We start from the raw sequence: 26,005 nt of genomic DNA, 5'->3' as shown, positions 1-26,005 counted from the left end.
GTTCTTTAGCATTGATATTCTGAAAGACATGATTGTTTGTTGGGATGCCCGAGTATTTCTAGTTTCATACTTGTTCTAGGTAAGGTGAACGTTAATCGTGCGTAGAGTTGTATCGGTAGTCGATAGAACTTGAGGGAATATTTGTTCTACCTTTAGCTCCTCGCTGGGTTCGACACTCTTACTTATCGAAAGAGGCTACAATTGATCCCCTATACTTGGGGGTTATCAACGTGCTCTAAGCGGCCGCGGCGGTGCCCACACGGGCTACACGCTCAGCCTTCTCAACACCCAGGATGCCACCGGCATGGACTGAAGGGCCTGGATGCATTCGACCATGCACAGGGAAGCTCATGTCCGGCGACTGCGGCGATGGTGCGAACAAGGGTCTGGCAACGGACATGGCGCAACTCGGTGGCGGCGGCAGTGGACTGCAGGCTATGTGTGGAGCAGAAGGTGACCGAGCTGCCCAACTACTGCCGGAGAGTGTGATATACAACAGTCACATGGCACCCTACGAGATGTACCCCTTCTTACCGCTCGACGGCGTCAGCGAGTTGGCCGACGAGGTTGGACAGTGCAAGCAAGATCATCTTATACGGCTACACCGTGATAGATGGAGTGCAGCTCATCACATATAGTACACGTATCTAGCATTTTTGCTTGTTCTACTTCTATGTACGTACGTTGTGGTGGTGAGTACTGAGTAACATGCAACAGCAGCTAATCACCCTTCCAACGCCTCTCTTCCCGTAGTAATAGGACATGCCCTTGGTTTGAAACTTTAGGTTCAAACTACATGTGGGGAATAGTTTGGATGGGTTTGGCTTGAAAATACGTACCGTTTGGATTCATTTGGATAATAGCATTTGTAGTTTGGTCCGGTCTGGTCTAGCTGCTAGACTTATACCTGTATGGATTGGGCTGGGTTTAATATGAATTACAAACTATTCCCAGGTTTATGTACCGGATTGTCAGACATAAATTTGTCACCATCCAACAAGTTTTGGGACAAAAAACCCTGATATTTCTTTCCGTAGGGACCTTTTAGGACCTCGCCTGACAGTATGGAATGAATTACTCATACGTCTGGAGGCTATTCAGCTGTCAGGTGAACCGGACATTTTTAGATGGAATCTGCATCAGAATGGCAAGTTTACAGTCAAATCCACGTATGATGCAATGGTTCACTGTGATGTTCCGGTTGATAACAGGAAATTGTGGAAGCTTAAAATTCCTCTGATTTCTAAGCAGAGGGGTCATCTTAACTAGAGATAATCTGGCATGACGTAACTGGCAAGGTACCAAGACATGTGTCTTTTGCCAACATGACGTCTTTTTAGTGCAAATTCGCTCGCTCAATTTGGGCCATAGTTCAAGTAGCTTCAAATTTATATCCACACGTAGTGCACCTAACATGTTCAGCAACCGGTTGTGGGGTATTGATAAACAATTTTCTGCACATATTCTTATGGGGGCGGCTGCCTTACGCCGGACATTGTGGCTTACCACGGATGATGTGGTTTTAATAATAAGTGTGTCTTATCTCCTATGCAGATTATTCATGTATGTATGCGATAACTCCGTACTTGGTCTATCCTGCAAAGGCCAGAGGAGAAGGACCTTTTTATGATGGTGTCTATACGGCTGGAGCATACGACCTTCTCCCCCATGGATGGTGGTGTGATCTTCGGATAGGATCTGCCACATCATAGGCTGGACTAATTTATTATTTTAGCTGTTAAATGTTTTTTTTATTTTTCGGTCGGTTGGACTTTTTGGCTGTGTGTCAAGCTATGCAGAGGCCAGGCATTCTTTCGATGTGGTTGTATCAACTTGATGTATCAATTCACCTGAGTCACTTTGTGCACGAGTTCTTAAGGCAAAATACTTTCCAAATGGATGCCTCTTACAAGCATCTCTAAAAAATGGAGCTTCGTTCACTTGGCAAAGCATTATGAAAGGTCTTGAAGTGTTCAAAAAAAGCTATATTTGGAGAGTGGGCAATGGGAATGAAATCAACATATGGTCAGATCCATGGATTCCTTCTAGTCCCAACAGAATGATCATCACGCCCAGAGGTCAAACAGTCGTATCGATGGTGAGTGACTTGATTGATCCTCACACAGGACTTTAGGACGAGCAACTCATTAATATGATTTTTAATCCCGTCGATGCTCGAAGGATTCTGCAAATCCCCTTAAGTCTTCATGCATTTGACGATTTCATCGCATGGCACCCCGATAAAAAAAGGATGTTCTCCGTTCGAACAACATATACAATCCAATGGTTACATAAATTTGGGGCGCATGCAAATGACATCAGTCGACCGGGAGGTTCTGCTACTCCAGCGGTATGGAGTACATTATGGAAGCTACAAATTCCACGTAAAGTTTCAATATTTTGCTTGCGTTTACTACATGGAATTCTGTCCCTAAAAGGTATACTCGCTAATAGACATGTTGGGGCAACTGGAGGGTGCCCAATTTGCCACAAGAGCTCTGAAGATATTCGTCATCTATTCTTCACGTGTATTCATTCAAGAAGTATGTGGATCCGACTTGGATTGACAGATTTCATCAACAGCGCAACAAATGTTGATAGATCTGGGTCAGTTATTATGGAGTATATCTTGTCTATTGGTCAAACGCCACTACCTCTAATGCCGACATTGGAGATTAAACAGGTCGTAGTGGTGGGATGTTGGTACCTCTGGTGGACACGCCGCCTTATAACACATAATGAGAGTTGCCCGCCGATGGTAAAATGGCCTTTGTCGATCTTGGCAATTACAAGCAACTATCAACGAGCCATGGCAAAGATAGTTGTGACAGAAGAGGAAAGATGGTTGAAGCCAGACCCAAAGTTCATCAAACTTAATGTGGCCGCGACCTTTTTTGCGGAGCAAGGAGTTGGAGCTACGGCAGCAATTATTAGAGATGAACGAGGTATTTTCCTTGCAGCTCAATGTAAGTTTATCCCATATGCAGCGGACGCAATGACATCAGAGGCAATGGCGATGAGAGACGGACTGAACTTGGCAAATAGCCTACGGTTCCAGCGAGTTGAAGCGGAATCCGACTCTCTAACGGTGATCAACTGCTGCTCCGGTCATAGTACTTGGTGGGACGCGGCGGCAGCGATATTTGCGGAATGTGTGGACATCTCTACCTTGATTGGAAGGTCAACTTTAAGCATTGTTTTCGATCAGCAAATCAAGCGGCGCATGTGCTAGCTAATTTTAGTTATTGTAATAAACTTTCTTCTAGTTGGACTGATGAGCCTCCAGATTGTCTGGTGAGCAAGCTCATAGACGATGTATCTTTATGCATTAATCAATAAAGCTAGTCATGATGGTCTTCGCTAAAAAAAAACTCGATGTATCAATTCAATGAAATGTCCTTTATTAAAGGAAATTGCTTTGAGATTGCGCTGGGCCCACAAATTCACCGCGTCCGCCGAGGACCCAAGTAACGATCGGATTGCTCAGAGAACTTGGACCCCAAGTTGCCGACCACTACACGAACTCACCAACACGACCCTGTGTCCGCCAAGGAAGGGAAGCTCCCCGTGTGTATAAATTAGCCACCGGCAGATCTCGCCTCAACGCACAGAACCACGAAGCAAACCAAGGAGACGAGCAAAGATGCGTCGGGAAGGACGGCAGCGAGGGTGGGTGCGCGTGTACGACCGCGAGCTGGTCGACCCGGAAGCAAGCGCCGCGCCGTGCACGCCGTGGAGGGGCCGGCGGTGGCCAACGGCGGGTTCATCAGGGCGCCGCGGAAGCCGACCAACCAGTCCAAGTCCGGCGGCCTCCGCGCGCTCGGCAGGAGCGGCATCGCGCAGGAGGAGGAGGAGGAGCCACAGACCCTTCCGCCAACGATGGCCGGGCGCTTCGGATACTACTACTCGACGGGATGGCAGTCGCCGTTCAAGTAAGAGTCCGCCATGTACAAAGAAGTGGAGATCCGTCCGGCGGCGGCAGCGCGCTTCGGGGGAAGATCGTCGTGCAAGGCGGGGCGCAAGTTCAGGCACGACGAGGTCAAGAAGTACTACCTCGACGCGGCCGACGTCCTCGACGGGCAGCTCGATTATCTTGGTGACTTCGATTCATGAGCACTCAGAACGGAGGTTCAGACGTGGATTTTTAGAGCTTAGACTCATGGACACCTTCTATCCATACCCTCCAATATAGCTTTGAGATCCGTGCTAGATAACTAACTTACAGCGTACAAATTTCTCTTTTTTGTTTCTTTCAAATAAAACAACATATGAACTTCAAACTTTGCAAGATAGCAAAACATTCTTACTATAATGAGTGAAAAAACGTATAGATTTTTGACAGTTATTAATATACAAAATGAGATTTTCTTTATTAAAAATGTTATTTTTACTACTTATGATGGACGAAAAAAATCTGAAAGTTTTTTCTCTCATTGTAGTAAGAATGTTTTGCTATTTTGCAAAAGTTTTAAGTTCATATGTTGTATTATTTGGAAGAAACAAAAAAGAGAAAAATTCTTGCACGAATCATGATGCAGAGATAGATGGCTAGATAAGGGGGTGCACCTAAGCCTAAGCTCCATAGGATATTTTCTGCCAGCATAAGGATTTTTGTTTTTGCTTGTAAGTTCGACAAGAGGAGTTGTATACTGGATCCAGTGATGTAGTATCTAATAAAAATGAGCTTTTTTTGTTTCTTGCGAATGAAATAAAAATGAGGCTTCAGTTCGTCTTAAAATGACACTCCCAAGATACTACCTCCGTACGACGTGTATATATTCTTTCGAAATCCAAACTTTCTATGTTAATCAAATTTATAAAAATACCAACATCTACGTTGCCTATGTATCATTAGATCTAGGGGGTTGCTACAAATCAAGGAAATCATCCACCTAAACAGCCGTCCGGTCTGATGGAAGCCGTCATTCTCTGTTCTTCCGTCGATCACGCGACTACCTTGCAACACCGGAGCATAGACTACCTCGTCTTCCTTCTCAAATGCGTCGGTTACCTCGCAGCATCGGAGCCAGCACGGCAAAAAGCTTCAGCACAACAGCTTCGATGGCAGCAGCGCTCGACGCATAGCCGTGACGGCGCCCGCGGCGCTCCATTGCAGCCCCAACGGAGATTCAATGACCCCGCGGCGCTGCAGCTCCGACAAAGCTTCAATGACCGCCGCGACGCTCCATTGCAACCCCGATGGAGATTCAACGACCTTGCGGCGCTTCACTGCAACTCCGGCAATGCTTTCTTGTAGCCCCGACAAAGCATCACTGACCCGCCGACGAGCGCTGCATTGCAGCACCGGCGGCCGCCGATGAGAGTCCGTCGTGTGGCACATCAATGCCAACCACTGCAGCCTTGCCGATCTCCGTCGTGTTGCACAACATTGCCAACCAGTGCAGCGTCGATGCCCTCTTCCGCTGAAGTGGTGCTCGACGTTGTCTTTTGCAGCGGCGCTCGCTGCCCCCACAACACTGTTGTGCAGCCGTAGTAATTCGCCGGTGGCCCGAGTATGCAACGGCGGCGCGCGTCTTCAACAGAGATGCTGAGCGAATCGCCCCCCATGCTGCAACGTTTACTTCGCAGCTCCTCCTACACCTAGTGAATGCATGCAACCTCCACTACGTGTTTGCATGCAATTTGCTCTTTAGCGTAGTGGATGCATGCAACCTCCACCTACACCTATCATAAGGGCAATGAACAGTGAATCTTCGTGGCTCACTCCTATCAACCTCATAGGAAGAATGCAGTATGTAGTCAGTGCATTACGACAGTCCACCATCGATTCGAATATGGTTCCTGGAGTAAGCTCAGGATTCTCCCTGTTCCACTCAATTGTTGGCATGTCCCCACCATCATATTCTTGTAAAACTAAGGAGTCGATGTTCTCCTCCCTCTCTTCATCATCAGTGTCATCAAATCTAGAACGGCTGCTAGGCTCCTCTGGATATTCATCTTCCACTGCCTGTTGACTGATTCTATCTACCAGTTCAGGGAATAGAATCTCATCCTCATCATCATGTCGAGTCACTTCCTCGTCAGGCTCTGCATCTACTACTACATCAGGTGCAGAAGGGAGAGCAAAATTGGCAGAATTAGCGGCAGCCGACATGTTGTGGCTTTCAGGACCACTAGGTTTACTTGGTCTCGACCTACAAGGAGTGAGAGAATGCTTGCTATTAGCAGAGACAGATGATGTCTGAACACCCTTCCCCTTCGGGATACGTTGTTTGCGTGCTTGAAGCACATCGATATGGATTTTACCGAAACGGCTGTCAGCATTCAAACTAAATAGCAATCCCAGATGCTCATCACAAGTTAATGGGACAAATTTCTGCTCAGTACTGTCGAAATATCTCAGTTCAACAGCATTGGCAGGGCTCCACGGATACTCACAATAGAGTGCCTCGCGGAAATCTGCGAACAAAATGTTGGTTTCTACCACTTTAGGATAGAAAACCAGAAATCAAACATGGTTTAGTTCCATGCAACTCGCTAGTTTCCATTCTAACGCCAGCCGAAAAGCAAGTGTAGGATCAACCCTATTCGATTGAAATAAGATAAAGGGCGCAGTTAGGCTGATTTTTTTTAGATAAATTGCACTGATTCACGCCAACGGTGGTCAAATACAACCTAATTTATGGATCTCCTAATCAATTTGAGAGGAAAATGGTGCTTACCCAGGTGGAATCCATGAATTATCCGCCTCTGATTCGACCCAATCATCTCCACGGTCGATGCGCCGGACGGGATGCTCCCCTGACATCGCTTCCTAATCCTAGATGGGGAGAGAGGGTAGATGCGGCAGAGGCGGCACGACAGCGATAGAAGCGGCACGACGGCGGCGGAGGGGGCGGCGCAGAAGCGACTCGATCTGATTCAGGTTACAGTTGTTGGGGAACGTTGCAGAAAATAAAAAAAATTCTACGGTTTCACCAAGATCCATCTATGAGTTCATCTAAGCAACGAGTGATAGGAGAGAGATTGCATCTACATACCACTTGTAGATCGCGTGCGGAAGCGTTCAAGAGAACGGGGTTGAAGTAGTCGTTCTCGTCGTGATCCTATCACCGGAGATCCTAGCGCCGAACGGACGGCACCTCCGCGTTCAACACACATACGGAGCAGATGAAGTCTCCTCCTTCTTGATCCAGCAAGGGGGAAGGAGAGGTTGATGAAGATCCAGCAGCACAACGGCGTGGTGGTGGATGCAGCAGGACTCCGGCAGGGCTTCGCCAAGCTGCTGTGGGAGGAGGAAGAGGTGTAGCAGGGGGAGGGAGGCGCCAAGACACAGGGTGCGGCTGCCCTCCCTCCCCCCTCCTTTATATAGGCCCCCAGGGGGGCGCCGGCCCTGGGAGATCTAATCTCCTAAGGGGGGCGGCGGCCAGGGGGGTGGAGTGCCCCCCAAGGCAAGTGGGGCGCGCCCCCCACCTAGGGTTTCCAACCCTTGGCGCAAGGGGGGCCAGGGGGGCGCACCAGCCCACTAGGGGCTGGTTCCCCTCCCACTTCAGCCCACGGGGCCCTCCGGGATAGGTGGCCCCACCCGGTGGACCCCCGGGACCCTTCCGGTGGTCCCGGTACAATACCGGGTGACCCCGAAACTTTCCCGATGGCCGAAACAACACTTCCTATATATAATTCTTTATCTCCGGACCATTCCGGAACTCCTCATGACGTCTGGGATCTCATCCGGGACTTCGAACAACATTCGGTTTGCTGCATACTCATATTCATACAACCCTAGCGTCACCGAACCTTAAGTGTGTAGACCCTACGGGTTCGGGAGACATGCAGACATGACCGAGACGGCTCTCCAGTCAATAACCAACAGCGGGATCTGGATACCCATGTTGGCTCCCACATACTCCTCGATGATCTCATCGGATGAACCACGATGTCGAGGATTCAAACAATCCCGTATACTATTCCCTTCGTCAGACGGTATGTTACTTGCCTGAGATTCGATCGTCGGTATCCCAATACCTCGTTCAATCTTGTTACCGGCAAGTCACTTTACTCGTACCGTAATGCATGATCCCGTGACCAGACACTTGGTCACTTTGAGCTCATTATGATGATGCACTAACGAGTGGGCCTAGTGATACCTCTCCGTTATACGGAGTGACAAATCCCAGTCTCGATCCGTGTCAACCCAACAGACACTTTCGGAGATACCTGTAGTGCACCTTTATAGTCACTCAGTTACGTTGTGATGTTTGGTACACCCAAGGCACTCCTACGGTATCCGGGAGTTACACGATCTCATGGTCTAAGGAAAAGATACTTGACATTGTAAAAGCTCTAGCAAAACGAACTACACGATCTTATGCTATGCTTAGGATTGGGTCTTGTCCATCACATCATTCTCCCAATGATGTGATCCCGTTATCAACAACATCCAATGTCCATAGTCAGGAAACCATGACTATCTGTTGATCAACGAGCTAGTCAACTAGAAGCTCACGAGGGACATGTTGTGGTCTAAGTATTCACACGTGTATTACGATTTCTGGATAATACAATTATAGCATGAATAAAAGGCAATTATCATGAACAAGGAAATATAATAATAATCCTTTTATTATTGCCTCTAGGGCATATTTCCAACAGTCTCCCACTTGCACTAGAGTCAATAATCTAGTTACATTATGATGAATCGAACACCCATAGAGTTCTGGTGTTGATCATGTTTTGCTCGTGGAAGAGGTTTAGTCAACGGATCTGCGACATTCAGATCCGTATGTACTTTGCAAATATCTATGTCTCCATCTTGAACATTTTCATGGATGGAGTTGAAACGACGCTTGATGTGCCTGGTCTTCTTGTGAAACCTGAGCTCCTTGGCAAGGGCAATAGCTCCAGTGTTGTCACAGAAGAGTTTGATCGGCCCCGACGCATTGGGTATGACTCCTAGGTCGGTGATGAACTCCTTCACCCAAATTGCTTCATGCGCTGCCTCCGAGGCTGCCATGTACTCCGCTTCACATGTAGATCCCGCCACGACGCTTTGCTTGCAGCTGCACCAGCTTACTGCCCCACCATTCAACATATACACGTATCCGGTTTGTGACTTAGAGTTATCCAGATCTGTGTCGAAGCTAGCGTCGACGTAACCCTTTACGACGAGCTCTTCGTCACCTCCATAAATGAGAAACATGTCCTTTGTCCTTTTCAGGTACTTCAGGATATTCTTGACCGTTGTCCAGTGTTCCTTGCCGGGATTACTTTGGTACCTTCCTGCCAAACTTACGGCAAGGTTTACATCAGGTCTGGTACACAACATGGCATACATAATAGATCCTATGGCTGAGGCATAGGGATGACGCTCATCTCTTCTTTATCTTTTGCCGTGGTCGGGCATTGAGCCGAGCTCAATCTCACACCTTGCAATACAGGCAAGAACCCTTTCTTGGACTGATCCATTTTGAACTTCTTCAAAATCTTATTAAGGTATGTGCTTTGTGAAAGACCTATGAGGCGTCTCGATCTATCCCTATAGATTTTGATGCCTAATATGTAAGCAGCTTCTCCAAGGTCCTTCATTGAAAAACACTTATTCAAGTAGGCCTTAATGCTGTCCAAGAATTCTATATCATTTCCCATCAAAAGTATGTCATCTACATATAATATGAGAAATGCTACAGAGCTCCCACTCACTTTCTTATAAACGCAGGCTTCTCCATAAGTCTGCATAAACCCAAACGCTTTGATCATCTCATCAAAGCAAATGTTCCAACTCCGAGATGCTTGCACCAGCCCATAAATGGATCGCTGGAGCTTGCATACTTTGTTAGCATTCTTAGGATCGACAAAACCTTCCGGCTGCATCATATACAGCTCTTCCTTAAGATAACCGTTAAGGAATGCCGTTTTGACGTCCATCTGCCATATCTCATAATCATAGTATGCGGCAATTTCTAACATGATTCGGACGGACTTAAGCTTCGCTACAGGAGAGAAAGTCTCATCGTAGTCAATCCCTTGAACTTGCCGATAACCCTTAGCGACAAGTTGAGCTTTATAGATGGTGACATTACCATCCGCGTCCGTCTTCTTCTTAAAGATCCATTTGTTTTCTATCGCTCGCCGATCATCGGGCAAGTCAGTCAAAGTCCATACTTTGTTTTCATACATGGATTCTATCTCGGATTGCATGGCTTCTAGCCATTTGTTGGAATCTGGGCCCGCCATCGCTTCTTCATAGTTCGAAGGTTCACCGTTGTCTAACGACATGATTTCCAGGACAGGGTTGCCATACCACTCTGGTGTGGAACATGTCCTTGTGGACCTACGAAGTTCAGTAGCAACTTAATCCGAAGTACCTTGATCATCATCATTAATTTCCTCTCTAGTCGGTGTAGGCACCACAGGAACATTTTCCTGAGCTGCACTACTTTCCGGTTCAAGAGGTAGTACTTCATCGAGTTCTACTTTCCTCCCACTTACTCCTTTCGAGAGAAACTCTTTTTCCAGAAAGGATCCGTTCTTGGCAACAAAGATCTTGCCTTCAGATCTAAGGTAGAAGGTATACCCAATGGTTTCCTTGGGGTATCCTATAAAGACGCATTTTTCTGACTTGGGTTCGAGCTTTTCAGGTTGAAGTTTTTGACATAAGCATCGCATCCCCAAACTTTTAGAAACGACAGCTTAGGTTTCTTCCCAAACCATAATTCATACGGTGTCGTCTCAACGGATTTAGACGGTGCCCTATTTAAAGTGAATGTAGCTGTCTCTAGAGCGTATCCCCAAAATGATAGCGGTAAATCGGTAAGAGACATCATAGATCGCACCATATCCAATAGAGTGCGATTACGACGTTTGGACACACCGTTACACTGAGGTGTTCCCGGCGGCGTGAGTTGTGAAACGATTCCACATTTCCTTAAGTGCGTACCAAATTCATGACTCAAATATTCTCCTCCACGATCCGATCGTAAGAATTTTATCTTTCGGTCACGTTGATTCTCTACTTCATTCTGAAATTCCTTGAACTTTTCAAAGGTCTCAGACTTGTGTTTCATCAAGTAGACATACCCATATCTACTTAAGTCATCAGTGAGAGTGAGAACATAATGATATCCTCCGCGAGCCTCGACGCTCATTGGACCACACACATCAGTATGTATGATTTCCAATAAGTTAGTTGCTCGCTCCATTGTTCCGGAGAACGGAGTCTTGGTCATTTTGCCCATGAGGCATGGTTCGCATGTGTCAAATGATTCACAATCGAGAGACTCTAAAAGTCCATCAGCATGGAGCTTCTTCATGCGCTTGACACCAATGTGACCAAGGCGGCAGTGCCACAAGTATGTGGGACTATCGTTATCAACTTTACATCTTTTGGTATTCACACTATGAATATGTGTAACATTACGTTCGAGATTCATTAAGAATAAACCATTGACCATCGGGGCATGACCATAAAACATATCTCTCATATAAATAGAACAACCATTATTCTCGGATTTAAATGAGTAGCCATCTCGCATCAAACGAGATCCAGATACAATGTTCATGCTCAAAACTTGGCACTAAATAACAATTATTGAGGTTTAAAACTAATCCCGTGGGTAAATATAGAGGTAGCGTGCCGACGGCGATCACATCGACCTTGGAACCATTCCGGACGCATATCGTCACCTCGTCCTTCGCCAGTCTCCGCTTATTCCGCAGCTCCTGCTGTGAGTTACAAATATGAGCAACGGCACCGGTATCAAATACCCAAGAGTTACTACGAGTACTGGTAAGGTACACATCAATTACATGTATATCAAATATACCTTTAGTGTTGCCGGCCTTCTTGTCCGCTAAGTATTTGGGGCAGTTCCGCTTCCAGTGACCCTTCCCTTTGCAATAAAAGCACTTAGTCTCAGGCTTGGGTCCATTCTTTGACTTCTTCCCGGCAACTGGCTTACCGGGCGCGGTAACATCTTTGCCGTCCTTCTTGAAGTTCTTCTTACCCTTGCCCTTCTTAAACTTAGTGGTCTTATTGACCATCAACACTTGATGGTCTTTCTTGATTTCAACCTCTGCTGACTTCAGCATTGAAAATACTTCAGGAATGGTCTTCACCATCCCCTGCATATTGTAGTTCAGAACAAAGCTCTTGTAGCTCCGTGGGAGCGACTGAAGGATTCTGTCAATGACCGCCTCGTCCGGGAGGTTGATCTCCAGCTGGGACAGGCGGTTGTGCAACCCAGACATTTTGAGTATGTGCTCACTGACAGAACTGTTTTCCTCCATCTTACAACTATAGAACTTGTCGGAGACTTCATATCTCTCGACCCGGGCATGAGCTTGAAAAACCATTTTCAGCTCCTCAAACATCTCATATGCTCCGTGTTGCTCAAAACGCTTTTGGAGCCCCAGTTCTAAGCTGTAAAGCATGCCGCACTGAACGAGGGAGTAATCATCAGCACGTGACTGCCAAGTGTTCATAACGTCTTGGTTCTCTGGGATGGGTGCTTCACCTAGCGGTGCTTCTAGGACATAATCTTTCTTGGCTGCTATGAGGATGATCCTCAGGTTCCGGACCTAGTCCGAATAGTTGCTGCCATCATCTTTCAGCTTGGTTTTCTCTAGGAACGCATTGAAGTTCATGTTGACATGAGCGTTGTCCATTTGATATACAAGACATATTTTTGCAAAGACTTTAGCCTAAGTTCGTGATAATTAAGTTCATCTAATAAAATTATTTAATGAACTCCCACTCAGATTGACATCCCTCTAGTCATCTAAGTGTTACACGATCCGAGTCGACTAGGCCGTGTCCGATCATCACGTGAGACGGACTAGTCATCATCGGTGAACATCTCCATGTTGATCGTATCTTCCATACGACTCATGTTCGACCTTTCGGTCTCTTGTGTTCCGAGGCCATGTCTATACATGCTAGGCTCGTCAAGTTAATCCTAAGTGTTTATGCATGTGTAAAACTGTCTTACACCCGTTGTATGTGAACGTAAGGATCTATCACACCCGATCATCACGTGGTGCTTCGAAACGACGAACTTTAGCAACGGCGCACAGTTAGGGGGAACACTTTCTTGAAATTATTATAAGGGATCATCTTATTTACTACCATCGTTCTAAGTAAACAAGATGCATAAACATAATAAACATCACATGCAATTATATAATAGTGACATGATATGGCTAATATCATATAGCTCCTTTGATCTCCATCTTCGGGGCTCCATGATCATCTTCGTCACCGGCATGACACCATGATCTCCATCATCGTGTCTTCATGAAGTTGTCACGCCAACGACTACTTCTACTTCTATGGCTAACGCGTTTAGCAATAAAGTAAAGTAATTTACATGGCGTTCTTCAATGACACGCAGGTCATACAAAAAATAAAGACAACTCCTATGGCTCCTGCCGGTTGTCATACTCATTGACATGCAAGTCGTGATTCCTATTACAAGAACATGATCTCATACATCACAATATATCATTCATCATTCATCACAACTTCTGGCCATATCACATCACATGACAATTGCTGCAAAAATAAGTTAGACGTCCTCTAATTGTTGTTGGATCTTTAACGTGGCTGCAATTGGGTTCTAGCAAGAACGTTTTCTTACCTACGAATAACCACAATGTGATATTGTCAACTTCTATTTACCCTTCATAAGGACCCTTTTCGTCGAATCCGCTCCAACTAAAGTGGGAGAGACAGACACCCGCTAGCCACCTTATGCAACTAGTGCATGTCAGTCGGTGGAACCTGTCTCATGTAAGCGTACGTGTAAGGTCGGTCCGGGCCGCTTCATCCCACAATACCGCTGAAGCAAAATAAGACTAGTAGCGGCAAGCAAGTTGACAAGATCTACGCCCACAACAAAATTGTGTTCTACTCGTGCAATAGAGAACTACGCATAGACCTAGCTCATGATGCCACTGTTGGGGAACGTTGCAGAAAATAAAAAAATTTCTACGGTTTCACCAAGATCCATCTATGAGTTCATCTAAGCAACGAGTGATAGAAGAGAGATTGCATCTATATACCACTTGTAGATCGCGTGCGGAAGCGTTCAAGAGAACGGGGTTGAAGTAGTCGTTCTCGTCGTGATCCTATCACCGGAGATCCTAGCGCCGAACGGACGGCACCTCCGCGTTCAGCACACGTACGGAGCGGATGACGTCTCCTCCTTCTTGATCTAGCAAGGGGGAAGGAGAGGTTGATGAAGATCCAGCAGCACAACGGCGTGGTGGTGGATGCAGCAGGACTCCGGCAGGGCTTCGCCAAGCTGCTGCGGGAGGAGGAAGAGGTGTAGCAGGGGGAGGGAGGCGCCAAGACACAGCGTGCAGCTGCCCTCCCTCCCCCTCCTTTATATAGGCCCCCAGGGGGGGCGCCGGCCCTGGGAGATCTAATCTCCTAAGGGGGGCGGCGGCCAGGGGGGTGGAGTGTCCCCCAAGGCAAGTGGGGCGCGCCCCCCACCTAGGGTTTCCAACCCTAGGCGCAGGAGGGGCCAGGGGGGCGCACCAGCCCACTAGGGGCTGGTTCCCCTCCCACTTCAGCCCACGGGGCCCTTCGGGATAGGTGGCCCCACCCGAAGGACCCCCGGGACCCTTCCGGTGGTCCCGATACAATATCGGGTGACCCCGAAAAAACTTTCCTGATGGCCGAAACAGCACTACCTATATATAATTCTTTACCTCCGGACCATTCCGGAACTCCTCATGACGTCCGGGATCTCATTCGGGACTCCGAACAACATTCGGTTTGCTGCATACTCATATTCATACAACCCTAGCGTCACCGAACCTTAAGTGTGTAGACCCTACGGGTTCGGGAGACATGCAGACATGACCGAGACGGCTCTCCGGTCAATAAACAACAGCGGGATCTGGATACCCATGTTGGCTCCCACATACTCCTCGATGATCTCATCGGATGAACCACGATGTCGAGGATTCAAACAACCCCGTATACTATTCCCTTCGTCAGACGGTATGTTACTTGCCCGAGATTCGATCGTCGGTATCCCAATACCTCGTTCAATCTTGTTACCGGCAAGTCACTTTACTCGTACCGTAATGCATGATCCCGTGACCAGACACTTGGTCACTTTGAGCTCATTATGATGATGCACTAACGAGTGGGCCCAGTGATACCTCTCCGTTATACGGAGTGACAAATCCCAGTCTCGATCCGTGTCAACCCCACAAACACTTTCGGAGATACCTGTAGTGCACCTTTATAGTCACCCAGTTACGTTGTGACGTTTGGTACACCCAAGGCACTCCTACGGTATCCGGGAGTTACACGATCTCATGGTCTAAGGAAAAGATACTTGACATTGTAAAAGCTCTAGCAAAACGAACTACACGATCTTATGCTATGCTTAGGATTGGGTCTTGTCCATCACATCATTCTCCCAATGATGTGATCCCGTTATCAACGACATCCAATGTCCATAGTCAGGAAACCATGACTATCTGTTGATCAACGAGCTAGTCAACTAGAAGCTCACTAGGGACATGTTGTGGTCTAAGTATTCACACGTGTATTATGATTTCCGGATAATACAATTATAGCATGAATAAAAGACAATTATCATGAACAAGGAAATATAATAATAATCCTTTTATTATTGCCTCTAGGGCATATTTCCAACAACAGTGAGGGGAACCCTACAGTGAGTGTCAGTTTCGCGGCTCCACTGGTTAGCATGTAACGGTCAAAATGTGGACTCGACCCTATGCGGCCCCACTCGTTAGAGTTAACGGTCAAGTCATTGACCCGAGGGCAACATCCACTGTGACCAGTTCTGAGGGTTTCAGGCAAGGGAGTGGGGAAAAGTGAGCAAAAGTTAAGATCGTGGGGATGAATGACTAGAACTAAGGAACCAGGGGCACATAAATGAGCCTTTTTTGTTTCTTGTGAATGTAACAAAAATGAGGCTTCAGTTCGTCTTAAAATGACACTCCCAAGATAGTACCTCCGTACGACATGTATATATTCTTTCGCAATCCAAAATTTCTATGTTTGATCAAATTTATAAAAATACCAACATCTACGTTGCCTATGTATCATTAGATCTAGGGGGTTGCTACAAATCAACCGGATGATTTCCTAGGAAATCATCCGCCTAAATAGGTGTCCGATCTGATGGAAGCTGGCCGTTCGATAGCAACAACCAAAGCTGTCACAGCTTCCATGACAGCAGCGCTCGGCGCAAAGCACTGACGGCGCCCGTGGCACTCCATTGCAGCCCCGACGAAGATTCAATGACCCTGCGGCGCTGCAGCTCTGGCAAAGCTTCAATGACCGCCGCGGCACTCCATTGCAACCTCGATGGAGATTTAACGACCTTGTGGCGCTTCACTGCAACTCCGGCAACGCTTTCTTGCAGCCCTGACGGAGCATCACTAACCCGTCGACGAGCTCTGCATTGCAGCACTGGCGGCCGCCAATGAGCGTCCGTCGTGTGGCACAACAACGCCAGCCACTGCAACCTTGCCGCTCTTCGTCGTGTTGCACAACATCGAAGGCCAGTGCAGCGTCAATGCCCTCTTCCGCTGAAGTGGTGCTCGAAGTTGTCTTTTGCAGCGACGCTCGCTGCCCCCACAACATTGTTGTGCAGTCGTAGTAGTTCGGCGGTGGCCCGCGTATGCAAGATCGACGCACGTCTTCAACAGAGATGCTGAGCAAATCGCCCCCCAGGCTACAACGTTGACTTCGTAGCCAAGCCGGTGCTCGCGCATAGGCGGCCGTGCCCCCTGCCCCCCTGGTCGCTGCCCCTCGTAGCATCTGGACCCGTGTGCTTGCAAAACGGCAACGGTGGCTTGCAGCGGCGGCGCAAAACTTCGGTATTGCAGGAGCGGGGCTGCAGCAACGCGAGGCGGTGGTGGTGGCGGCACCGGTCTAAGGCGAAGGGCGATGGACGCTGGTGTGTGTTGTGGTGTACTAATGGAAGAAGAAACGGAGATAACGAATGAGTGACTCACGTTTGTGAAGAAGAAATAACGGAGAGAAAGCAATAAAGCGGTGAGAGAGCGCCAGCCCACATGGACGTGTGGCAAGCGTCGAAGGAGGCTTAAGAGAGAGAAATCAGTGGATGGTTTTTAAGGTTTTCCTTAGATCTATCATGAAATCTATTTTCATGTTTTATTCAGTTGTAGATATTGATAGTTTTTCTATGAACTTAACCAAACTTTACATCCGAAGGGAAAAAATGTGCAAGTCTCTCTCACCCTTCAAGTAAGAAATAGTCCGGCAACCAAACTGAAAGTTGAAATTCAGCAGTTTAGTTGGATGCCAGTCGCCTGAAATGATACTTTGGTCAGTCGATTTCGCATGAAGGACGCATCAACGGCCGGCTCACCGGAGAAGCAACAACCCCTGGGTCATCTTTGAATGGCAGGCTCACCGGGTGTCTATCTTAGGGTGGCAGGCTCACTGCGTATCTATCTTAGGGGTGGGGGGCAGGTTCGCCAGGGAAATCTGGATGTTCGTTGGGGCTAGAGGGATGGCCGAGGGCAATCCCAACACAGTGGTGGGCGGCGGTTGAGGGTGGGGGAGGAGGGGCGGCGAGGTAGGCGGGGGAACACCGCCGGCGACGATAGCAAGCGGTTGGACCAGTGGTATGTCTGGCAGCTCAGGGTAGAAGATGAACACGAAAACCGATCGAAAGTAAAAGAAGTCATCTAGCCCGTCGGTTCTGCATCGGAAGGTTGAAAACGATTCTGTCTCATTTTCAGTCGACTGGTCTCAGTCCCAAATTTTCAGTACTAACGTCTTGAAGCTCGTTTTCTTTAAAAGAAAGGAGAGAAACATTTTTTCCCTTTCTTTTGAGGGTAGACATTTCATTTAGTAGTTTTTTGCATGAATTTTATACTGGATATCATGACAAGATGATAACAACTACTCTGGTTTGATTATATACAATGGTTATATATAGTACTAAATAGATGATGTCAAACATGCGACATCGACAAATTATGTCCAATAGATCAAAAGTGTAAGTTTCTCCGTTTTGTTTTTTCTTCTATAATTATATGTATTTGTCTTTGTTCCTTTAGATAATAGAAGTAATAATTGCATTTTTTTTAACTTTCCCACCACAACAGTGTTGTCACAACTTTTTTTCACAAATACACAAGAGACTGCGTATCACTGCATTGATAGATAGAATAGAGTAGCAAGAATACAGATATACGGTATGAACCCACGTTCGCGAGGTCGGCATGGGGGCTACCGTGAGCACAACAGCGAGAGCATATTATAGGTTACATCGGGAGGATTCCAAGCAATCCATTGGCCCCAAATTTGGTCCAGCTCCGCGCGTCCTCCTTGATGGTGGCAGTTATGTTTGAGATCGCCATCAAAGACACATGCATTCCAGTGATTCCAAATCGATCAGGCACATGGCGAGCGACGCAAACCCTTTCCTGAGGCTAGCCGGGTAGGTGGCGTGGGAGGTAGCCCATCAGTCGAGAAATTGAACGCTCGCGTCCGGCGGTTGGATGGTTGCACGACACCAGGAGAGGATAGCGTACCCAACTTGACGTGAGAATGGACAAGCGGATAGCAGATGGTGCATGAAATCGGACTCATGGTCGCATAGAAGCCATGTCGGCTTGTGGGCAGGCCATGCCTCTCGAGGCATTGAGCCGTGCATCAACAATCTTGAAGTGCCAGCCGGACGAAGATCTTGATGTATAGAGGTGCCCAGGATCGTCTATCGAGCCAATGATCATCCGAGAAACGACAAGCCTTGCCATCACCCAGAGTCCAAAGCCGTGGACGCTTGAAACACCGCCCGCACCTCGGGATCACCAAGCAGATGCAGGTGGTGCCATGACCTGGATGGATCCTTCCGTTGGAAACTACATCCAACGCATACGCAGAGCCACTCCGGTGCGCAGGTCCGGGATCCCTAGCCCTCCGAGCGACAGAGGATGGCACACCTTTTGCCAATTAACCAGGCAGTGACCACCATTCGCATCGCGTCGTCCGTGCCAAAGAAAATCGCGCATGATGCGGGCCACCTGCTTGAGGATCGCAGGGCATAGCGCCATGTCCATGAGAAGGTGCAGGGGCATCGCGGCTAGCACGTGTCCGTCAAGCGCCAATCGTTCCCCACAAGAGAGCAGCGATGCTCACTAGGTGGGAAGTCTGCTCTCCATACCCTCTACCAGCGGTATCAGAGAGGAGGCCGAGCCCTTGCACACATAGAGTGGATGCCTAGATAGATGATCGGGAAAGTTCAGACGGATAGAGGGGAACTTTGTGGAGATACCGTCGATCTCGAATTACAATCAGACTTTTGAAAGCCACAGCCCGGACAAACACTCAATAAACACAAACGAAGGAAAGTAAGTTAATACGATGTTTGATTGAAAGTAACAATATACTTATCTGTATCAAAATATAAAATGTTCTTTTTGACATTAACATCTTATATTTTGATACATAGGGAGACAAATAGCAACAGGCGCTACTCCCCACCGAGCTGCACACTGTGTGCCCCCTTATCCACAACATCTCCATTCCTTCGCTGGCCAGTCCACTGCCGCTCGGCCGGCTCGTCGGCTAGGCCGCCGGTGAGCAGAGCACACACAGTTGCGCCTCGGCCTCTCCTCGTTCCCGTGCTCTCCATCTCCTGCCTGACCTCAGCTCCCTCCGTTTTTTTACTCTGTGCAGCGCCACCATCGGAGCTTCATGGCCGCCGGCACCTTCAACCGTTGCCACACACCGCCTGGGCTTGCCCACCTCCCGATCCAGCCGGCAAACGGACGGATCCGTCTTCCCCGTGTCCGTCCTAGGCCTCTCTGCCTTGCCGGAGTCGTCAAGGCGCCGGCCCTCGTCCACCAAGTCAACTGCATCGCACCCCTGCTTCGTCTCGGGAGGAGCAGCGAGCCAGCGCCCACCTCTGCATCGAGCAGTGCTCAATCCGGCCGCGACGCCCAAGGCCCAGTCCGCCGCCGCCTTGCTCCGCCTCCGGCCTCGCCGGCCCTCGTCCACCAAGTCAACTGCATCGCAACCCTGCATCATCTCGGGAGGAGCAGCGAGCCAACGCCCACCTCTGCATCGAGCACTGCTCAATCCGGACTGGGACTGCGGGTGCAATTTCCGATAAACTGAAGGGCTTTTTTGCCAAAAAAACACGACGACGGACGACAGAAACGCTAGCCGCTTTATTATTATATATATATATATATATATATATATATATATATATATATAGGTAGAGATAGGGAGTATTTTGCAACGACGGTACAATGTGCAAATCAATTATCTTTGTCCCTGCAATTTTTTTATCTTTGTCTCAAAAATACAATTAAACGAACCAACCGACAAAAGGTCCCAAGTCTCGTCGTTGTTGTTTAGACTTCAGTTCAGGCCGAAAGACGAATTGGACCAGCTTTCAGTTTACTGTAGAAGTCGCCGGTGGACTCTCAGTCTTTCACGAGTACAGTCACAACTCACAAATACTCCTACCACCGAGGGTGAAGCCGCGAAGGGCAGGCGAACCCAGCGGCATCGATGCGGAAGGCGGCGGCGTTAGCTGCTGTGGCGGTGGTCGCGGCCGCAGCTGCCATCGCCGTGCGCCAGAGGCTGCGGGAGGCGAAGCGGTGGGCGCGCGTGGCCGCCGTGCTGTCGGACCTGCAGGAGCGGTGCGTGGCGCCGGCGGCGCGGCTGCTGCAGGTGTCGGACGCGATGGACGTTGAGATGCGCGCGGGGCTCGCCTCCGAGGACGGGAGCAAGCTCAAGATGCTCGTCACCTACGTTGACTCCCTCCCCTCCGGGTAAAACCCCTCACCTCTTCGGTTAAGATTGAGAACGGTTAGCCGATTATTACGAATTAATAAGAAATGTGTGGTTCCCTGTTCGTTCTTATAGGAGGGTAAAGCCAAAAGGGGGTTTTCTTGTGCTTGTAATTATACAAAATGGTGAAACAGAACTATATCAAGAAATTTAATTGTAGAATTGCAGCAGAGGCATTCACCAATATTGCGTAGCATATATACTTGTGTGACTGTCCTATATTGCAACTGTTGAATTGGGCTGCATCTTCAGTACATCATCTAATCTCACTTAAGCAACCATTTTAGGGATGAGAAAGGGCTATTTTATGCACTTGACCTCGGAGGAACAAACTTCCGTGTTTTACGAGTTCAATTAGGGGGCAAGGAACAGCGAGTTATCAAGCAAGAATCTGTAGGGGTATCCATTCCGCAGCATTTAATGTCCAGAAGCTCGCATGTAATGATCATGTCCATTTGCCATAATGTTCATCTTTTTTTTTTTGCAAACCTTGCATACTTGGTGTAAATTTTCAGGAACTATTTGATTTTATCGCCGCTGCTTTAGCAAAGTTTGTTGCCTCTGAGGGTGAAGATTATCATCTTCCGGAGGGCACTCAGAGAGAACTCGGTTTTACATTCTCCTTTCCAGTGAAGCAAACTTCAATTTCATCCGGCACACTTATCAAGTGGACAAAGGGTTTTGCAATTGAGGAAATGGTCAGTTTATTGAACCCAGCCTATGGAAACCAAATCAAAGATGCTAACACAAGAACGTGATTTTTTTTTCCAAGTTATACAAAACAATGTCCAGTATCATCCCGTATCAAAAAGTTTAAATGGGGAAAATCCTGTAGTTTCTTTGGACTTCCAGTTTGGTGTTATGCTTATATGAGCCACTGTATAAATAGCTATGAATGATGTACCTGCATTTTTGCTTTGAAGTCAGGTTGGCAAGGATATCGTGGCTGAATTAAACGAGGCTATAAAACGTCAAGGACTTGTTATGAAAGTCTCAACATTGGTTAGTTTCTTCTTATATGTACATTATGCTTACTGTGGTAATACTGTTGGAAAACAGTCTTGGGGTTAAATGTCAGGTCTATCTGTCAGTATAGACTGAAATATAGGACTATTTTGTAGGTGAATGATACCGTTGGGACTCTGGCTGCTGGGAGGTATGTAGATAATGATACTATGGTTGCTGTAATACTGGGAACTGGTACTAATGCAGCATACATAGAGCATGGAGATGCCATTCCTAAATGGCATGCTCCCCTGCCCAAGTCCGGAGATATGGTGAGCGTCTCTAGTCTTTACTTCTGCACCGATGAATGCAACTTTGGAAGGCTGAAAAAATCGTGCAAACTATTGTGCTTATATTACTTGCAGCATCACAAAAACAAGAAATGGTGATAACAAGTGAAGAAAGACTTATGCCCCATTGATATGAGATTTTAATTAGTTTGGTTTGTAACAGGTAATAAACATGGAGTGGGGAAATTTCAAGTCCGCTCATCTTCCACTCACTGAATTTGATCAAGCTTTGGATGCAGAGAGTTTGAACCCCGGAGAACAGGTATATGGTGTTGCCCTCGATATACAGTAATGGCACTTCCCTGTTTTGTGGTTGATGAGTGTGGATAAGAATATTTCCTTCCAGATTTATGAGAAGTTGACCTCTGGTATGTATATGGGGGAAATTGTCCGAAGAATCTTGTTACAGATGGCTCAAGAAGCTGCTCTCTTTGGTGACAATATACCTCCAAAACTAGAGACCCCATACATTCTAAAGTATGTTGTTCCAGTTATCCATTACTTTATCATGCAAAAAAAAATACTTCTCCTGAATTGCTTACAGCTGTGCTTAGTTGAGTTTATTGATTAACTGTAGTTATTAATCATAAATAAAACTGTAAACAAGCTCCCAACTGAACTGCCGAGCTGAATGGCAGCAAGAAGAAAAATGAAGAGCACCTTAAAGAAGAAAATTGTGTCCTTATATTTATTGTGTTATGGATATGCTACTAGTGAAACTACAGTCAGTGTGTTTTTGTCCGTGAAATGGCTAGACTAGAAGCCCTCTGGCCAAAAATATCTTGCTAGCCAATCCCTCTCAGAGTATATCCTCAGTTTTTGATCCAGCATGCAGTGCAAACTTTGCAGCGTATGTCGTGGTTCTAAGTCTGACAGTAGAATGGGGGTAGGTATGGAGAGGCAAGATCCTAGCTATGGAGTAGTTGTACACACGAGTGTTTAGCGAGTTCAGGCCCTTCTCGGAGGAAGTAACAGCCCTACGTCTCGGAGCCCGGAGGCGGTCGACTGATTTCTGTGTATATGAGTTACAGGGGTGCGAACCCTTCTACCAGTGGAGGGGGGTGGCTTATATAGAGGACGCCAGGACCCCAGCCATCCCACGTGGCAGAGGATTAAAGTACATTAAGGCGGGCGTTACTGGTAACGCCCTACTTAAAGTGTCATCATGACCATTAAGACTACTTAATTACAGACCGTTTGGATGTAGAGTAGATCCTGAACTCCTGATGGTCGAGTGGGTCTTGATGGTCGAGTGTCTTCAGGTTTGTCGAGTGTCTTCTAGCCGGTCGAGTGGAGTCTCTCTTGGTCGACTGGAAGGTAGCTTCGTCTAAGGATGTCCTTGGGCATGGTATCCTAGATAGGTCTATGACCCTACCCTAGGTACATATCCTCATCATTAGCCCCCGAATGGATCGAGGTTCGAGTGAGGAAGGAGTTGATGATTTTCTCCGACTCATTTCTTGCGCTTTGATTGTGTTGTATCTTGGATTGGCGATTTTTCTTTCGGTGTTGGCGTCAACTTTTACTTCAGTCGCCTTGATCCATTCTTATCTTCTGTCGAGTGAACTTTTGAACTTTGGAGAACTCCCGAGCGACGGATCGCGGGAAAGATATTGTCTGACAGATTATTCTGCTGCTAGCGGATTTTGCGGGATCCGAAATTTGGGAAGCGCGCGAAGCGGGGCGGTCCGCGGCAATCGGACGGGATAAGGCGTGGACGCCTCAATTTCTGCGCCGCCTTTTTCGCCACGTATCGTGCGTGCGCGACTGTTTCGGGATGTGACAGGATCGCTCGGACCCACTCGTCAGCCACTCGGAAACGCCCTTATATAAAGCGCCGGGGGAGGGTTTTTTGAACAGTGCCTTCCCATTCTTCTCTCTTCCCTCTCTGCCTCCGCCCACTGCGCCTGCTCCCGGCTCCGCCTATCCACCTCTCGCGCGCTTCGCCGGCGACAATGGTGAAGGAGAAGACGGCGGCCCTAGAGCGCGCGAAGAAGGCGACGACGACGGGGCAAGCGAAGGCGACGACGGTCCAGTCGGGGCGGATCTTCGTCGAGGTCCCGCCTGCCGAAGGGTTGGGTCCAAGGGGATTGGATCCGCTCGACCATCACTGAGAAAGATCTCAATGACCTGGCCAATGAGGGACTGACCCCCCACGGGTCAGCGAGGCTCCCGGGGTCCGAGTGTCAACCGCAGCCGCAGGAGGGTGAGTGCGTTCTCTTAGCCACTCACGTAGATCGTGGTTTTTCTCTGCCGCCGAGTGTGTTCTTCCGTGGGTTTCTGAATTTCTTTGGGGCGCAACTCCACCATTTCAATCCCAATTCCATCGCTTATCTTGCTGCCTTTGTGTCCATGTGCGAGAACTTCCTGGGTTGTCGACCGCACTGGGGTCTCTTCAAGCACATATTCACCTGTCGCTCACAGACAGTAAAAAAGGCGAGTCTGGATGATGAGAGGACCAAGGTTATTCAAATGTGCGGGGGTCTTGGGATTCAGTTGAGGAATAAGAGCACTTTCCCGGCCATGACCCTTCCTGAGTCGGTCAGAGGGTGGCAGTCGACTTGGTTCTACTGCCAAGACGAGTCGACGCCGGGGCAGTCGACTGGTCTCCCTCCGTTCTCCATGGACCGAGTGGACAAACCGTCTTCTCTGAAGGTGCTTCCTGAGGAGAAAGCCGAGGTAAAAATGTTGATGGAGCGCGTGGTCCAACTCGTTCGGGACGGAGTGATGGGCATGGATCTTCTGGAAGTCTTCCTTAGGCGGCGCATCCAACCGCTCCAGTACCGAGGCCACCCGATGTGGCTGTACTGCGGTATCGAAGACACCACTCGGGTCCATCCAGAAGCAGTCGACGACGCCACGCTGGAGAGGTGGGTGGCCGCCATCACAGGGAACAAGGACAACCCTCGAGGGTCTAGGAGGATCCCGCCACTCGACTGTACTTATACGCCGGACGCGGTATGGCCACTTATTCCCGATTGTGATCTTGCTTTATCCATTCTGCTTTGCCGCGAATTGGTCGATTGATCTTTGTTTTGCTTTGTTGTCTGACAGGCCACCACTGAATTGTACTCGATGCCCAATGGGGCGCAGATGCCGACTGAGGAGGAGGAAGGAAGCAGGGGCGAAAGCCCGGAGGAGTGGGATTCGGATGCTGACGACGACGGCGAGGGTGATGACTCTGGTGAGAAGGAAGAAGAGGAGGAGGAGGAGGAAGTTGCACCTCCCCGCTCGGAAAAACGCTCGAAGCTTGCCCATGATCCCGCGACTGAGCGGGGTAAGGGGGTCGCAACTGCTTCCCAGTCGACCAAGCGCCCTCGGATTACTTCTCCGGCACCGACTGAGAAGGCTCCGAAGCAATCTCGAGTGGCACCATCGAAGCCTGCAAAGGTCTTGCCGAAGATGAAGATGGTGATCCCCACTATCTCAGGGTAATGGTAGTTTTGAGCTTTCCCTGTTTCATGAACTTGTTCTTGGTCGACTCATGGGCCAATCGACTGACTTTTGGAACTGCAGCGCTGCTACTTCCGACACTTCGGCGAGGGTCGAAGACCACGAGATGGAGGATGCTGCAACCTCGAAACCTGGTATGACTCTTGTGCTGCCGTTTTCAGTCGATTGACTTATTGTCTCTAATTTTGATTCTTTCTGCAGTTTCATCTAACATTGTTATTGACCTTCCTGACGACGATGACGAAGAACCACCACGGCCGAGGAGAAGCAAGAAAACGTCTGCTGGCAAGGCGACTCAGGATGTGCCGACACCCGAGATGTTGGTCGTGGAGGGAGACAATGTCACTCGACCCACCGTAACCTTCGCGGTGCCGTTGACGAGTGCTCGCCCTTCGTCGTCGAGTGCTGCTCAACCCTCGCTTTTCTCCACCTACCCCGTTCCAGAAGACCAAGCCAGTGCTGCTAGAGA

The 26,005-nt window shown here is 48.3% G+C and overlaps 1 pseudogene; it reads left to right on the top strand.

Moving 5' to 3' along the window:
* Positions 1–20,229: 20,229 nt before the first annotated feature.
* On the top strand, positions 20,230–23,025 carry LOC119276954 (annotated as a pseudogene).
* Positions 23,026–26,005: the final 2,980 nt, after the last annotated feature.

The sequence above is a fragment of the Triticum dicoccoides genome, chromosome 3B, assembly GCF_002162155.2.
Source record: "Triticum dicoccoides isolate Atlit2015 ecotype Zavitan chromosome 3B, WEW_v2.0, whole genome shotgun sequence".
NCBI lineage: Eukaryota > Viridiplantae > Streptophyta > Magnoliopsida > Poales > Poaceae > Triticum > Triticum dicoccoides.
Note: the sequence above shows the minus strand (reverse complement) of the source record. Positions and strands in the feature narration are given on the sequence as shown.